The 17,613-nt window shown below is 42.2% G+C and overlaps 1 protein-coding gene and 1 pseudogene across 5 annotated transcripts in view; both read left to right on the top strand.

Moving 5' to 3' along the window:
- ASXL2 (ASXL transcriptional regulator 2) overlaps positions 1-17,613 on the top strand; it is a 160,583-nt gene that overhangs the window by 9,168 nt on the left and 133,802 nt on the right. The window lies entirely within an intron of this gene.
- Positions 16,514-17,001, top strand: LOC108532765 (beta-enolase pseudogene; annotated as a pseudogene).

Here is a 17,613-nt window from a genome sequence, read left to right as displayed (position 1 = left end):
TTTTTTTTTTTTTTTTTTAAATGGAACCTGGCAACAGAGCAAGACTGCAGTGGCGCAGTCTTGGCTCACTGCAATGTCTGCCTCCTGGGTTCAAGCGATTCTCCTGCCTCAGCCTCCTGAGTAACTGGGACTACAGGCGTGCACCACCATGCCCGGCTGATTTTTGTATTTTTAGTAGAGACGGGGTTTCACCATGTTGGCCAGGATGTTTTCAATCTCTTGACCTCACGGCCGCCCCCCTTGACCTCCCAAAGTGCTGAGATTACAGGCGTGAGCCACTGTGCCCAGCTGTGAAATACTTTTTTTATTGTGGATAAGAAGGAGGAAATTCTGTCTATGCCAGTAGGACTTTGTGCTCCTTTAAGACAGACTTTCTTTTAAAGTGTTTTTACTTGCAGACCTTAACTGAGTTTCTTAACATAGGAATGCTAAATCTTTTTTTTTTTTTTTTTTACCATTTTAAAATTGGAGATTGAAGAGAAGTTTCTTTTCTTTTTTTTTTTTTTTTTGGGGACAGCTTTTTACTCTGTTGCCCAGGCTGGAGTACAGTGGTGGAGCTCAGCTTACTGCAGCCTTGACCTCCCAAGGTCAGGTGATCCTCTCACCTCAGCTTCTCGAGAAGCTGGGACTACAGGCACTGCCACCATGCCTGGCTATTTTTTTTTTTTTTTTTTTTTGAGACGAAGTCTCATTCTTGTCCCCCAGGCTAGAGTGCAATGGCGCGATCTTGGCTCTCTGCAACCTCCACCTCCCAGGTTCAAGTGATTCTTCTGCCTCAGCCTCCCAAGTAGCTGGGATTACAGGCGTCTGCCACCACGCTCAGCTAATTTTGTATTTTAGTAGAGACGGGGGTTTCACCATGTTGGCCAGGCTGGTCTCGAACTCCTGGCCTCAGGTGATCTGCCCTCCTCGCCCTCCTAAAGTGCTGTGATTACAGGCATGAGCCACTGCACCTGGCCAATGTTTTGTATTTTTTTGTAGAGATAGGGTTTCAACATGTTGCTCATGCTGGTCTTGAATTCCTGGGCTGAAGCAGTACTCTCGCCTTGGCCTCCTAAAATGCGGGGATTGCAGGTGTGAGCCATTGCTACCAGCCTATTCTTACTTTTAAGAGAGGATAATTTGAATAAAGCTAGTCAAATATATTAAGTATTGTTTGCCATGAAAGCTGGTTGAGTATCTCCCTTTGTGAAAAAAAAATTATGCTAGGACACACCAAGATATTTGCATCCAAAGACTCTTTTGAGTTACATTTGGACATTGGGAAATGTCTGTAACAATTCTTACGTCTGACCTTGCTTGACAGAAACTAAAATCGGTTAACGGTAAATACGCGTGTAGTTAGTTCATCTTGGACATCAGAGTGCATTGTAAAACTTGCTAATTATAGTATCCTCTGAGTAAGTTGATCCATCTTTTGGCAAAAATGATGTTGTGAGAGACTTTTCATTTGAAAATTTTTTGGCTACTGACATTAATTAGCAATTGATACTAGAATGGCGTTTCACTGGAGTTCACAGCCTGGGATGGCCCATGTCATCTTTAATCTTTAACTCACTGATGTTTGAATTATTCAGTAGTTGGCTTAGCCATATTCAATTTCGAATAAGTGTTCAGTGGTGTTAGTTACTTATTTCTGAATGGTATACAACATTTTAAATGTTTTGCTATTGATTTATAGTGACTAGTTTCCTGTCTGATTTGAGAGATTCTGACAAATTTTGTAAGAAACGGATGTAACCATGAAATACATTAGTGCTATGAAAGCTTTTCTTTTTTCATGTGTATTTTATGCTTGTGTAAAAATGTAAAAGGAATGGATTACAAGACAAAGATAATAGAAAATAGTTTTATACTGAAAGGAGTGAAAGACATAATGGAAAAAGGACTGTTTTTAATAGCAACTTGTGAAGTGTTTTTTTCTTTTAATGAGGCAGTGTCTTGCTCTGTTGCCCAGGCTGGAGTGCAGTGGCATGATCATGGCTCACTGTAGCCTCACACTCTTGTGTTCAAGAGATCCTCCCGCCTAAGCCTCCAGAGTAACTGAGACCTCGGGCTCGTGCCACCAAGCCTGGCTAATTTTAAAATTAAAAAATTATTTGTTGTTGTTGAGATAGGCTATCACTATGTTGCCCTATCACTATGTTGCCCAGGCTGTCTAGAACTCCTGGGCTCAAGTGACCTTCCTGCCTTGGCCTCCAAAAATGCTGGGATTACAGGCATGAGCCACCATGCCTGGCTGGGAATAGTCTTTAAATATGTGGACTCTATTTGAGAAAACGAATTATTAGCTGGTGATTAAGGACATGGACTTTAAATCACACAGATCTGGATTTGATCTTAGCTTTACTGTTTATTGTGTTAGCTTGGGCTAGTTACTTAAACCAGGCTCAGACATTAATGTGCATAAGAATCATCTGGGGATCTTGTTGTAATACAGATTTTGATTCAGTAGGTCTGTGGTGTGGCCAGAGTCTTCATTTTTAACAGGTTCCCAGGTGATGCTGGTGCTGTGGTCCAAGCAACATATTTGGAGTTGTAAGACTACATTTTCTAAGCTGTCTCAATTTCCCTAACTTTAAAATGGGACAGTAATAAAACCTTCCATTTGAGGTGTTAAGTGATGAGGTGAAAATGTATAAAAAATTCTTTGTACAATGCCTGGCATATTGTAAGCTCTGCTTTTTAATATTACTGAAAAATTAATAAATGGGGGCTGGACATGGTGGCTCACAACTGTAATCCCAGCACTTTGGGAGGCCGAGGCGGGCAGATCACAGGTCAAGAGATCAAGACCAGCCTGGCCAACATGATGAAACCCCATTTCTACTAAAAATACAAAAAAAAAATTAGCTGAGTGTGGTGGTGTGTGCCTGTAGTCCCAGCTACTTGGGAGGCTGAGGCAGGAGAATCGCTTGAATCTAGAAGGCAGAGGTTATAGTGAGCCGAGATTGCACCGCTGCACTCCAACTTGGTGATAGAGCGAGACTCCGTTCCAAAAAAAAAAGGACTTATTTCATGCTTTTGAGTAGAAAAACTAAATATATAAAGATGTTATTTCTGGGCCGGGGCTCACACCTGTAATCCCAGCACTTTGGGAGGCCAAGACAGAAGGATCACTTGAGGCCATGAGCTGGACACCAGTCTGGGCAACAAAGCAAGACCCCATCTCTATTTTTTTTGAGACGAAGTCTTTTTTTTGTTTTTTAAGATGGAGTCTTACTCTGTCTCCCAGGCTGGAGTGCAGTGGTACTATCTCGACTCACTGCAACCTCCGCCTACTGGGTTCAAGCAATTCTTCTGCCTCAGCCTCCTGGGTAGCTGGGACTACAGGCGCATGCCACCACGCCTGGCTCATTTTTTGTACTTTTGGTAGAGACAGGGTTTCACCATATTAACCAGGATGGTCTTAATATCCTGACCTCGTGATCCACCTGCCTTGACCTCCCAAAGTGCTGAGATTACAGACATGAGCCGCTGAGCCTGCTGACACCGTCTGTATTTTAAAAAAAGAGAGAGAGGGAGAGCAATGTTATGTCTTAGCAGCAAACAAGTGCAGAGGTTTGAGACAGTTCTGAAGAAAACCTGTTATATTTCAAGAAAGCCTCGTTTGCTGCTCGTTACTAAGAGTCAATGTGGAATCACACAGAGACTTAACCCAGCTGCCTTCAGGAGATTCTGTACATAATCCCACTCTCCTGCCTTACATCTCAATTGCGGACATCTCTACCTTAGATCTTCCCCTTATTTGCACAAGTATCTTCAGCTCCTCTTTTCTTCTCTACCTCCTGCCACCATTTTAGCAATGATGTTTGAGTGTGAATCTAACTGCGTTTTCTTTTTTCTTTTTATTTATTTTTTTTGAGATGGAGTTTTGCTCTTGTTGCCCAGGCTAGAGTGCAATGGCGTGATCTTGGTTCATGGCAACCTCCGCCTCCCAGGTTCAAGTGATTCTCCTGCCTCGGCCTCCCAAGTAGTTGGGATTACAGTCATCCGCCACCATGCCCGGCTAATTTTGTATTTTTGGTAGAGACGGGTTTTCTCCACGTTAGGCTGGTCTCGAACTCCCGACCTCACGTGATCCGCCTGCCTCAGCCTCTCAAAGTGCTGAGATTAGAGGCGTGAGCCACTGCACCCGGCTGAATCTAACTGCATTTTCTTATTTGTTTAAAATTATTTTATTTTGGTCATGAGTAAATAATAAAATACTGTTTTCATCTTCTGCTTTTGAACTTAAAAGAGTGTCTTCTGTTGGGTCAGCTGCACTTCATTTTATTCCCATCCATTTATGTTGATTGAATACTTCACTACTCATTCTGTGCTATATGTCGGTGCTTATGGGAGACATGAAGAACACTGTCTTTGCCATCTTGGAGTTCACAATGTAATAGAAGGCAGAATAATGGTTTACAGAAGAGGTGATGATTTATACAAGTTTTATGTTTTAGTTACTAAAATACTGTTTTCCATTAAATTTTTTTTGTGGGGGGATGGGGAGGGAGTCTCTCTGTGTTGCCCAGGCTGGAGTGCAGTGATGCGATCACCTCACTGCAACACCCACCTCCCGGGTTCAAGCAGTTCTCCTTCCTCAGCCTCTTGAGTAGCTGGGATTATAGACGCGCACCACCACGCCGGCTAATTTTTTTTTTTGTATTTTAGTCGAGACGGGGTTTTTCCATATTGGTCAGGCTGGTCTCGAACTCCTGACCTCGTGATCCGCCTGCCTCGGCCACCCAAAGTACTGGTTTTATAGGTGTGAGCCACTGTGCCCAGCCTCCATTATACTTTTAATGGGTTGTTACTGATATTTATGAAAATGTATTTTAAAAAATATATTGCTGAGTGCAGTGGTGCCCTCCTATAATCTCAGCTACTTGGGAGACTGAGGGAAGAGGATCTCTTGAGTTCAGGAGTTTAAGACCAGCCTGGGCAATGTAGCGAGACTCTGTCTTTAAAAAATGTATAGGCTGGCAACAGTGGCTCACACCTGTAATCCCAGGACTTTGGGAGGCCTAGGCAGCAGAATCACTTGAGCCCAGGAGTTTGAGACCAGCCTGGGCAATGTAGTGAGACCTCATCTCTACAAATAATAAAAAAATTAGCTCGGCATGGTGGCACATGCCTGTGGTCCCAGATAGTCAGGAGGCTGAGGTGGGAGGATAGCTTGAGTGCAAGTGGTTGAGGCTGCAGTGAGCTGAGATTGTGCCACTGCACTCCAGCCTGGACTACAGAGCGAGAACCTGTCTCAAGTAAAACAACACACACACACACACACACACACACACACACACACACACACGTATATATGTAAATCTCATGGGAATTTAGTTTTAGTAGAGAGTATTCTAAGATGGCCAGAATATTCTCATTTGTATAACACCCATCCTTCGAGCATGAGCAGGACCTATGAATACAGTGGGATAAAACAACTCCTGTGATTTGGTTGTTTTACAGCAAAGATGAAGGTGTTTTGCAGAGATAATTACAGTTGATCCTTGAGAAACACTGGTTTGAACTGCATGGGTCCACTTATGGGTGGATTTCTTTTCATTAAATATGGACAGCCCTCCATATCAGTGGGTTCCGCATCTGCAACCAAATGCGTATTGAAAATACAGTATTCCAGGGATGTGAAAACTGTGTTTATATGGAGGGCTGCCTTTTGGTACTTGTCGTATTTACAAGTTACATAGGGCCAACTTTGGGACTTGAGTTTTTTGATACCTGCAGATGGTCCTGGAACACATCCTCCTGGGCATCGAGGAGTGACTATACTCTGACTTTAATCAAAAGGGTGAACCTGACCTAGTCAGGCAAGCCCATTAAAACACAATTTAGAGGTCAGAGAGAAGAGAAATTTGATGCAAGAGAGATTTTCCTTCTGGTCTTGAAGCAAACAAGCCATGTTGTGAATTGTCTGTGGAGAAGACCATGTGGCAAGGAATGGCAGGCAGCCTCTAGGAGCTGAGTGACACCTGTCTAAGAGCTAGAAGAAAATAGAGCCTCAGTCCTGCATCCAAAAGGGACTGAAAGCTGCCAACAACTAACAACTGGTGAGCTTGGAAGAGCATCCCAAGACTCAGGTGAATTCACAGCCTTAGCTGATGCTGCAATTTCAGACTAGTGAGATCCTAAGTAGAGGACCCAGCTAACCTGTACCCAGAATCCTGATACACTTGAGACTGTGAGATAAATTTGTGTTGTTTTATTCTGTTTGATAATAAAACTTATAAATGAAATGAATCTGTGTTGTTGAAGCTACATAATAGCAATCTAATAGTAATACTAAAATTTGGGAGTATGTTGGAGCAGGGTTGTCTCAAAGAAGGTTTGACTTGGGTATTCTAGGATGATGGATAAAGTATTTACAAGTGAATGATAGGCAAGGGGATTCCAGGCAGAGGGAAGAGCTGAAAAGAGAAAAGACTGAAAAATGCAGGTTGTTCAATGCATGGCTAATTAACCTGTGAGTGTTATGTAGCATAATGGAAGACAAAATCAGAAAAGGTCGGTTGGGGCCAAAATGTGAAGGGTTGTAGAAGTTGGGCTGACAGGTATTTTCTAGGAGTAATAGAGAATTTTTAGGCAGGAGATAGTAATGTATATGTTTTAAGCAGATTGGGACATTTGTGGGAATTATTGTAGAGGGCAGGAAAGACTGGTGGGAGGAGAGATAACTTTCTTTTGTTGTCTTTCACATTTTTCTCATTTCATACCTTTTTTTACCTATACTTATGCCACTTGCAGCTTTTCAACACCTTAAGATCTTTTTGTTTTGTTTTTTTGTAGAGGCAGGGTCTCACTATGTTGCCCAGTCTGGTCTCAAACTCCAGGCCTCATTCTGTCTTTGTTTCTTGGCCTCCCAAAACACTGAGGTTACAAGTGTGAGCCACTGCGCCTGGCCTTGTACTTTTCTGCCAGCCTCCTGAAGTTTCCACACATAAAAGAGGTCTTGGAATAGTCCACATCACAATACAATTCTCATTCTTTTTTGTTTGTTTGTTTTGAGATAGACACTGTCTCAACTAAAAATACAAAAATAAGGGCCAGGCGCGGTGGCTTACGCCTATAATCTCAGCACTTTGAGAGGCCGAGGCAGGTGGATCACCTGAGATTGAGAGTTCGAGACCAGCCTGACCAACATGGAGAAACCCCGTCTCTACTAAAAATACAAAATTAGCCAGGCATGGTGGTGCATACCTGTAATCCCAGCTATTTGGGAGGCTGAGGCAGGAGAATCGCTTGAACCTGGGAGGCGGAGGTTGCGGTGAGCTGAGATTGCGCCATTGCACTCTAGCCTGGGCAACAAAAGCGAAACTCTGTCTCAAAAATAAATAAATAAATAAATTAGCTGGATGTGGGCGCGTGTGCCTGTAATCCCACCTACTCAGGAGGCTGAGGCAGGAGAATCACTTGAACCCGGGAGTTGGAAGTTGCAGTGAGCCGAGATCATGCCTGTATACTCCAGCCTGGGCAACAGAGCAAGACTCTGTCTCAAACATTTTTTAAAAAGTAAATATTGATATATTTATTTCTGACAAAAATTAAGGATACTTTTGCCAGGTGAAAAGCTGTTACTGGTTTGGAATATAAAAGTCATACCTTGAGAACAGATGTGGGGGGCAAAAGGGGCAAGCATTTCCCAGTCTTAGTATTGGATTGCTTCATATGTGCTTTTCAGCTCTGTTTTCTAGCAGATAAAAGGTAGTAAATGACAAAGTTTTAATGAAAATGTTTTTTCAAACTAGATTTCTTATAGACCTCCTGTAGGGCATTTGCTGATTCTGAAAGTTGTCTATGAAAATGGAAGTTTTGTCAGGCGCAGTGGCTTGTGCCTATAATCCCAGCACTTTGGGAGGCCAAGGTGGGCAGATCACGAGGTCAAGAGATTGAGACAATCCTGGGCAACCTGGTGAAACACCATCTCTACTAAAAATACAAAACTTAGCCAGGCGTGGTGGCACGCATCTGTAGTCCCAGCTATTTGGGAGGCTGAGGCAGGAGAATTGCTTGAACTCGGGAGGCAGAGGTTGCAGTGAGCCAAGATGGTGCCACTGCACTCCAGCCTTGTGACAGAGCGAGACTCTGCTTCAAAAAAAAAAAAAAAAAAAAAAAAAAGACAAGAAATTGAAGTCTTAAGCTTTAATGACAGTCTTAAAAATTGTATATTTTTAACTTGCTGTGTGATTTTGGTATCCATATTTGATGGAGTAGGCAGACAGTAGGGAAATGATGCATTTGTACCAAGCAAAGATCACAGCTGTCATCATGGTGCATTAATGGAATGAAGGTTTCACCATAGTTTAAATAAGAAAATGTGGTTACATGTGTTCACAGAGCACATCTCAGGTCTCATGCAGTTGGAGTTAAGACCATTGTGATGTAGTTAACAGTCCAAGGTTAGTTTAATTTTTACTTAAAATGGAAGCTCATTGTTTTATATTTGGATTTTAAAATTTTTTATATCATTTTATTTTATTTTGTTTTTGAGACAGAGTCTCGCTCTGTCATCCAGGCTGGAGTGCAACGGCATGATCTCAGCTCACTATCATCTCTGCCTACCAGGTTCAAGCAATTTTTATGCTTCTACCTCCCAAGTAGCTAGGACTTACAGGGACACGCCACCACACCAGGACAATTTTTTGTATTTTAGTGGAGACGGGGCTTTGCCATGTTGGCCAGGCTGGTCTTGAACTCCTGGCCTCAAGTGATCCACCCCCTTCAGCCTCCCAAAGTGCTGAGATTACAAGTGTGAGCCACCACGCCTGGCCTATATTGGATTTAAATTGTAAATTGTAGCCCAGTGCGATGGTTCATGCCTGTAATCTCAGCACTTTGGGAGGCTGAGGTGGGTGGATCACCTGAGGTCAGGAGTTCAAGACCAACCTGGCCAACATGGCAAAACCCTTTCTCTAATCAAAATACAAAAAATTAGCTGGGCGCGGTGGCAGGCGCCTGTAATCCCAGCTACTCGGTAGGCTGAGACAGGAGAATTGCTCGAATCCAGGAGGTGGAGGTTGCAGCGAACTGAGATCGTGCTGTCGTACTCCAGCCTGGGCAATGAAAGCAAAACTCCTTCTCAAAAAAAAAATTGTAAATTGTAAATATGTTTTATTTTTGTAATTGTGTGAGAGCAATACGCCTAAGAGATTTATACCTAGTATAATTTAGTATCATTTGTGTGTATGTTCATATAAAATGTTGTAACTTAACCTGGTATGGTGTGAGCCCTGAGATTTTTTTTCTTTTAAATACTACTAAAGTTTGAGATATACTACTTTAACTTGTTGTTTTCTGTGATTAAGTAAAAGATTACCCTGTGCCCAAAACTAAATCTAACTTTTCAAAACATGTTCTTCCTTTTATATTTCATTTTCCTTTCTTTTATCAAGATTTTAAAAACCTAGAATCATCATCTGTGTTTTTATTTTTTAAGGTCACGTGCCACTAAAAGTCTTATGGATTTTTGAAATCTCTTTTCTCATTTCCATTTCCAATTCCTGTGCCTCAGTTGCTATAGTTTGCGAAACTGGATTTCATTACCTGTGTGTTAAAGCTCTGCAATCCATCTGACCTCCCTATTTTTGTTAGAATAATCTTAAAATATGAGTCTCATTGTAATGTTTTTTCCTTAGTTTTTTGCTAACTCCTCACCTGCCAGTAAGGTAAATTGAAGGCTCATTACCTGGCATTAAGAGTGTTTTATTATGATCTTACCCTTGCCTCTCTGTTCAGTTCTCTTTTACTGTTGCTGCTCTTGTGCCCAGTGCTCCACCATTAACGAGTAGTTCATGAAACATGCCATTTCTTCTGGACATACCTGTTTTGTTGTTTACTTTTTCTGAAATTCCCACACCTTTCTTCACTTGATTGAGTTTACTTCTGTTTTATTTAATTTTAATTTTAATTTTTATTTTTTTGAGACGGGGTCCTGCTCTGTCACCCAGGCTGGAGTGCAGTGGCGTGACCTCAACTCACTGCAACCCCCACCTCCCGGGTTCAACCAATTATCCTGCTTCAGCCTTCCGAGTAGCTGGGATTACAGTGGCCCGCCACCATACCCACCTAATTTTTGTACGTTTAGTGGAGATGGAGTTTCACCATGTTGGCCAGGCTGGTCTCGAACTCCCGACCGCAAGTGATCTGCTCGCTTCGGTCTCCCAAAGTGTTGAGATTACAGTGTGAGCCACCGCACCCGACCTGTTTTTGTTTCCTTTTTTTTTTTTTTTTTTTTTTGAGATGGAGTTTCACTGTGTCCCCCAGGCTAGAGTGTGTAATGACATGATCTGGGCTCACTGCAAGCTCTGCCTTCTGGATTCAGGCCATTCTCCTGACTCAGCCTCCTCAGTAGCTGGGACTACAGGCGCCCACCACCATGCCCGGCTAATTTTTTGTATATTTTAGTAGAGATGGGGTTTCACCATGTTAGCCAGGACGGTCTCGATCTTCTGACCTCGTGATCCGCCCGCCTCGGCCTCCCAAAGTGCTGGGATTATAGGCGTGAGGCACTGCGCCTGGCCGCTGTTTTTATTTTAAGTTCCAGAGAACTCATGTCCAGATAAGTTAATTGTTAATTACTTCCTGCTGTGAGTTTTTTTTTTTTTTTTTTTAAAGATGGAGTCTCGCTCTGTCGCCAGGCTGGAGTACGGTGGCACGCTCTTGGCTCACTACAACCTCTGCCTCCTGGGTTCAAGCGATTCTCCTGCCTCAGCCTCCTGAGTAGATGGGACTGCATGGGTGTACCACCACGCCTGGCTAATTTTTTGTATTTTTTGGTAGAGATGGGGTTTCACCGTGTTAGCCAGGATGGTCTCAATCTCCTGACCTTGTGATCTGCGTGCTTCGGCCTTCCAAAGTGCTGGGATTAAAGGCATGAGCCACCATGCCCGGCCATGAGCTTCTTTGTTTGCATTTTAAAATTTGGTTGTATTTAAAAATATTGTATTGTAATGAATTTGTCCATCTGTCTTTCCTACCAAAATAAGAGCTTTTTTGAGGGCAAGAATTAATGTCTTCTAAAAATCTTATGTTTTGGCTGGGTGTGATGGCGCTCACACTTGTAATCCCAGCACTTTGGGAGGCCGAGGCAGGTGGATCACCTGAGGCCAGGAGTTCGAGACAAGCCTGGCCAACATGGTAAAACCCCATCTCTACTAAAAGTACCAAAAAAATTAGCCGGGCATGGTGGTGTGTACCTGTAATCCCAGCTACTTGGGAGGCTGAGGCAGGAGAATCACTTGAACCTGGGAGGCAGAGGTTGCTGTGAGCTGAGATCATGCTACTGCACTCCAGCCTGGCTGACGGAGCGGGATTCTAAAACAAACAAACAAAAAACCTCACATATTATTCTTTATCCTTAACAATTGTTGTGTAGTATGCACATAATAGGCATTTAATAAATGCTTGTCAAATTAATTTGAAATGTATTTTTTGGCTAATTTTTCCCCTTCTTGTGGAACTGGATATTTAGATCTTGGAGGTCTAATGTATTGAAGATTGATTAAGTGGTTGGAGAATGGAATCAGTAAAAGCATAATGTACCATCATACTTTTGTAATTGTTTATATCCTGATACATGCCATTGTAATGTAAGTGAAGCTCCTTAGTTTTTCAGTGCCTTAAAACATTGTAATTTCTAAATTTGTTTGTTTTGTTTTGTATCAGTTTTAGGTATTTTCTTAATTATATCCAATCAAACATTTTGTTAGCCCTCCTTATTAATGTCCTAGACATACATAGATTTACTTCACTTCAGTGTTTGTGAAACTTGGTTCTAAGTTAGGATTAATGCATTGTTTTTTCACTCTATTAATACTGATATTTAAAATTTAGTTAGGAGAATGTGTACATAGATTTCCTCCATTTCACAAAAGTTAAATGAATTTTTTTTTTTTTTTTTTTTTTTGAGACGGAGTCTCGCTCTGTCGCCCAGGCTGGAGTGCAGTGGCCGGATCTCAGCTCACTGCAAACTCCGCTCCCCGGGTTTACACCATTCTCCTGCCTCAGCCTCCCAAGTAGCTGGGACTACAGGCGCCCGCCACCTCGCCCGGCTAGTTTTTTTGTATTTTTTAGTAGAGACGGGGTTTCACCGTATTAGCCAGGATGGTCTCGATCTCCTGACCTCGTGATCCACCCGTCTCGGCCTCCCAAAGTGCTGGGATTACAGGCTTGAGCCACCGCGCCCGGCAAATGAATTTTTTAAATATAGGAATAATATGACTTTAACTGGAAAATAGAGGAAAAAAATCCCTCATCATTCTACCATCTGACACAGTACAGTACTTTGGAGTCTGATCTTCCCCAGTCTGCCTGCTATCATTTACTTTGTTCAGTTTGATTTGTTGGGTTTTGTTGAGGATTTTTGCATCTATATTCATGAGAGATGTGGGTCTGTAGTTTTTACTCTTTTAATACTGGCCTGATAGAATGAGTTAGTAAGTACAGATGCTTCTTGATTTACAATAGGGTTATGTCCCAAGAGGCCTATTGTAAATTGAAGATATCCTAAGTTGAAAATACATGGCTGACTGGAGCTTGGGTTCACTGCTGCTGTCCAGCATCACAAGTATGGTTTCTACTGAATGAGTATGGCTTTTGCAGCAACATAAACTTGAAAAATCAAATCACTGTAATTGGGGACTTTCTGTATTCCTTTTGCTTCCGTTTTCTGGAAGATATTGTAGAGAACTGGTATAGTTCCTTTAAGTGTTTTGTAGAGTTCACTAATAAACCTGTCTGGGCCTGAGAGTTTCTGTTTTGAAAGGTTAGTAATGATTAATTCAGTTTCTTTAATATATGATAGGCCTATTCAGGATTATGTGTTTTTTCTTGTGTGAGTTTTGTCAGATTGTGTTTTTCAAGGAATTGACCTTTTCTTCTATGTTATCAAGTATGTGGGCATAGAATTGTTCAAAATTTATTATCTTTTCAGTGTTGATGGGAACTGTAGTGATGTTTCTCCTTTCATTTGTGATACTTCTAATTTGTGTCTTCTCTCTTTTTTACTTAGCCTGGCTAGAGGCTTATTGATTTTATTGGTCTTTCCAGAAAGCAGCATTTGGTTTTGTTAGTTTTTTCGTATTGATTTCTTGTTTTCAATTTCATTGTTTTCTGTTATAATTTTTATTCTATTCTTCTGTTACTTTGGATTTAATTTGCTTTTCTAGTTTTAAAATGGAAGCTTAAGTTTTGATTTTAGTTCTTTTTGTGTTTTGTTTTTGTTGGAGGAAGGGTCTAGCTCTCTGTCACCCAGGCTGGAGTGCAGTGGTGTGATCTCAGCTCACTGCAACCTTTGCCTCCTGGACTCAGGCAGTCCTCCCACCTCAGCCTCCCAAGTAACTGGGACTACAGGCATGCACCACCATGCCCGGCTAATTTTTGTATTTTTTGTAGAGATGGAGTTTCACCATGTTGCCCAGGGTGGTCTTGAACTCCTGAGCTCAAGTGATCACCAGTCTTGGCCTCCCAAAGTGCTGGGATTACAGGCATGAGCCACCACACCCAGCATAGATCTTTTTTTTTCCCTCTGAGACAAAATATTTTAAACTTATTTTGAGATTTCTTATTTGATCAATGTGTTATTTAGAAGTGTACTGTTTAGTTTCCAAATGTTTAGGGATTTTCCAACTATTTTAATGATTTCTAGTTGAATTCCACTGTACTCTGAGAACAGACATTGTATGATTTTTTTTTTTTTTTAAATTTGTTAAGGTGTATTTTATGGCTCAGGATGTAGTCTGTCTTGGTGGATAGTCCACGTGAGCTTAAGAAAAGTCTGTTTACTTTGCAGAGTCTTCAGCTCCTTTCTGTGTTTTGTCCAGGTTGTATAGCTACAGTCAGTGGGAGTGACAGAGTGGAATATGCTTAGTCCATCGTAAGAGTTGGAACTCATCCCTGTATTTTGTGGTATTTCTTTTGGAGAGATAACAAATACGGTTACTTGTTACTTGTAATTTGCTTCTTTGTTACGTTGCTTTATTTAAGGTATATACCTATTTGTAATGCCACCAGCAATGTATGAAATCACTAGTTTTGCCACATAAGGGATATATTTTAAGGGTAACACTTTCTGCTTAAAAGTTATAAGACAGCTTGGAAGTTCAGCTATAATTAAATAATATTGCCTTAAATGGTTAGAAAAGTATAAAATGTAAGTAATTAAATATATATTTCAGTCTGAAGTTTTTCACATAAAATTCAGGTTTCTTAGCTGGGTGTGGTGGTGTGTGCCTGCAATCCTAGCTACTTGGAAGGCTGGGGTGGGAGAATCACTTGAGCCTAGCAATTCAAGACCAGTCTGGGCAACATAGCAAAACCCTGTCTCAAAAAGAAGAGGCCAGGTGCGGTGGCTCACGTCTGTAATCCCACCACTTCAGGAGGCCGAGGCAGGCAGATCACCTGAGGTCACGAGTTCGAGACCAGCCTGGCCAACATCGCGCAACCCCGCCTCTACTAAAAGTACAAAAATTAGCCGGGTATGGTGGCGGGCACCTGTAATCCCAGCTACTCAGGAGGCTGAGACAAGAGAATCACTTGAACCCAGGAGACGGAGGTTCTAGGGAGCCAAGATCACACCATTGCACTCTAGCCTGGGCAACAAAGAGTGAAACTCCATCTCAAAAAAACAACAACAAAAATATTAGATATCTACTTATGTTCACTTTATTTGTCACCATTTCTTCCCTTTATTAATTTCCCTCTGTATATTAGGCTTTAAATTTTTTTTTTTTTGAGGCAGCATCTCGCTCTGTCGCCAGGCTGGAGTGCAGTGGTGTGATCTCGGCTCACTGCAACCTCCGCCTCCGGGGTTCAAGCGATTCTTCTGCCTCAGTCTCCTGAGTAGCTGGGAGTACAGGCGTGCGCTACCACACCCGGCTAAGTTTTGTATTTTTAGTAGAGATGGTATTTCACCATGTTGGCCAGGGTGGTCTCCATCTGTTGACCTCATGATCTGCCTGCCTCAGCCTCCCAAAGTGCTGGGATTACAGGCGTGAGCCATTGCTCCTGGCCAAATTTTTTTTTTTTTTTTTTTTTTTTTAAATGTAGACACAATGGAGATGAGGAGGACATGGCTGCTATGGAGTAAAGGAAGACACCAAACTAATATACCCTGGGTTGTGATGGAGAGGCCATTTTGTCATTTTGTTCTGAAACCTTTTCTGGCTTTCACTATATAGGATAAGAGATTTAGACAGACCAGGGGAAATGTTATAAATATTGTCAATTTAAAAGAATCAGTTGTTTACATCTGTAAGCTAATGGAGGGAGCAGTTCTTTAGTAATTGTCTTAGGTTGGCTTAGAGTAGGATCAATTTGCAAACGCTAAATCTCAGTGTCATAGATGTGGAGATTCATTGTATTCAACATTGAATGAAGTTAAATATTTATTGAGCACTTACTATATGCCAGGCACTGCTGTAGGATCTGTGGATATAGCAGTGAAAAAATGAGGAGAAATAAAATGCCTGCCTGCAGAATTGCTTGAACCCAGGAGGTAGAGATTACAGTGATTTGAGACCGCGCCACTGCCCTCCAGCCTGGGTGACAGAGAAAGACTCTGTCTCAAAAAAAAAAAAATAATAATATAAATAAAATAAAATAAATTCCTGCCTGCATGGAATTTAACAGATTTGTAGGTAGAGATGAAAGATGGACAACATGGTAAATAAATAAATTACAGTATATAGTATGTTAGTGGTAAATGCTGTGTGGAAAAGGAAAGCTGGATGACTGGGGAATGCTGGGCTGGTTTTGAAGTAGTTCGTAATTTAAATAGGATATTCAGGGAAGACTTCACTGAGAAGTTGACATTTGACCAAACATGAAGGCAGTGAAGCTTTGCATACATCCAGGAAAAGAGCATTCTACATGGACGGAGTAGACAGTGCAAAGATTCTGAAGCAGGAGAATGCCTGCCTTAGTCTAGGATGATGAGGTGGCCAATATAGCTCCATGATTAATTGGAAGTTTATTCCACAAATGCAAAGCTACTTTGTTATTAGAAAATTATTGATTCATTAAATTACTAAGTCAATGATGAAAACTGTATGTAGAGATGGGTACATATAGGTACAATCCTTGTCCCAGCTACCCAGACAAGGATTTTATTTCCTAGACTCTCTTGTGTCTAGATAGTGCCAAGTGACTATTTTTGCGGTAGAATGTGAGCAGAAGTAATACGTGTCACTTCCTAGCCAAGGTACTCAAGAATAGGGTGTGCTTTTTCTATGTGTTCTCTTTTCGGGTTGGATACAGAAGAACTCCATGGCTCACCACATGGCTTACCACATGGCTTACCACATTGGAAAGAGCCTTGTTTTTTGAATTGCTTTATTGAGAAAAGCTGCCCATCTCCCCTCCCTCCCCCCCAAAAATCAAACTAACAGCCAATAACACAATGATGGCAAATTGCTAGAAACAAGTATTTGAAAAAATTAGACATGTGATGAAGAAATTTCTATCATTACTACTATTTGGCATTATTCTAGAACTTGTAGCCTATGTAGTATTAAAAATGAGGTATAGGACACTGTCCCAGCTGCCACCTAGACTTGTCTCCATCGAGGACCCCTTTAACCAGATTGACTGGCCACTTGGACCTCGTTCCTCTCAGGGGTGGACATCCAGATTGTGGGGGATGACCTGACAGTCACCTGACAGTCACCAGCCCCAAGAGGATTGCTCAGTCCTTTGAGAAGAAGGCCTGCAGCTGTCTGCTGCTGAAGGTCAACCAGATTGGCTCGGTGACCGAATAGATCCAGGTGTGCAAACTGGCTCACTCTAACGGCCGAGGGGTGATGGTGAGCCACTCCTCTGGGGAGACTGAGGACATTTTCATTGCTGACCTTGTGGTGGGACTCTGCACAGGACAGATCAAGACTGGCACCCCCTACCCCTTGGCGCATCTGGCCAAATACAACCAATTCATTGAGGATCAGGGAGGCTCTTGGGGACAAGGCTGTTTTTGCTGGATACAAGTTTCATAACCCAAAGGCCAAGTGAGAAGCTGGAGGCTCCAGGACTCCACTGGACAGACCCAGGTCTGGAAGTCCTGCTTCCTGAAATAAACACTGGTGTCAACCAAAAAAAAAAACAAAAGACAAAAAGAGGTATAGGCCAGGTGCGCAGTGGCTCACACCTGTAATCCCAGCACTTTGGGAGGCTGAGGTGGGCAGATCACCTGTGGTTAGGAGTTTGAGACTAGCCTGGCCACCATGGTGAAACCCCATCTGTAATAAAAATACAAAAATTAGATGGGCATGGTAACATGCGCCTATAGTCCCAGCTACTTGGGAGGCTGAGGCAGGAGAATCGCTTCAACCCAGGAGGTGGAGGTTGCAGTGAGCTGAGATTGCACCACTCCACTCCAGCCTGGTGACAAAGTGAGACTCCATCTCAAAAAACAAAAAAACAAAAATTAGACGTGGTGGTGCGTGCCTGTAATCCCAGCTACTCGGGAGGCTGAGGTGGGAGAATTGCTTGAATCTGGGAGATGGAGGCTACAGTGAGCTGAGATCACGCCACTGCACTCCAGCCTGGCTGATAGAGCAAGACTCTGTCTCTAAATAAATAAATACATGCATTATCAAGATTGTGTTTCTGTCTCTCTCCCCC

Source organism: Rhinopithecus bieti, unplaced genomic scaffold, assembly GCF_001698545.2.
Source record: "Rhinopithecus bieti isolate Rb0 unplaced genomic scaffold, ASM169854v2 scaffold_7681, whole genome shotgun sequence".
NCBI classification, from domain to species: Eukaryota; Metazoa; Chordata; class Mammalia; order Primates; family Cercopithecidae; genus Rhinopithecus; species Rhinopithecus bieti.
Note: the sequence above shows the minus strand (reverse complement) of the source record. Positions and strands in the feature narration are given on the sequence as shown.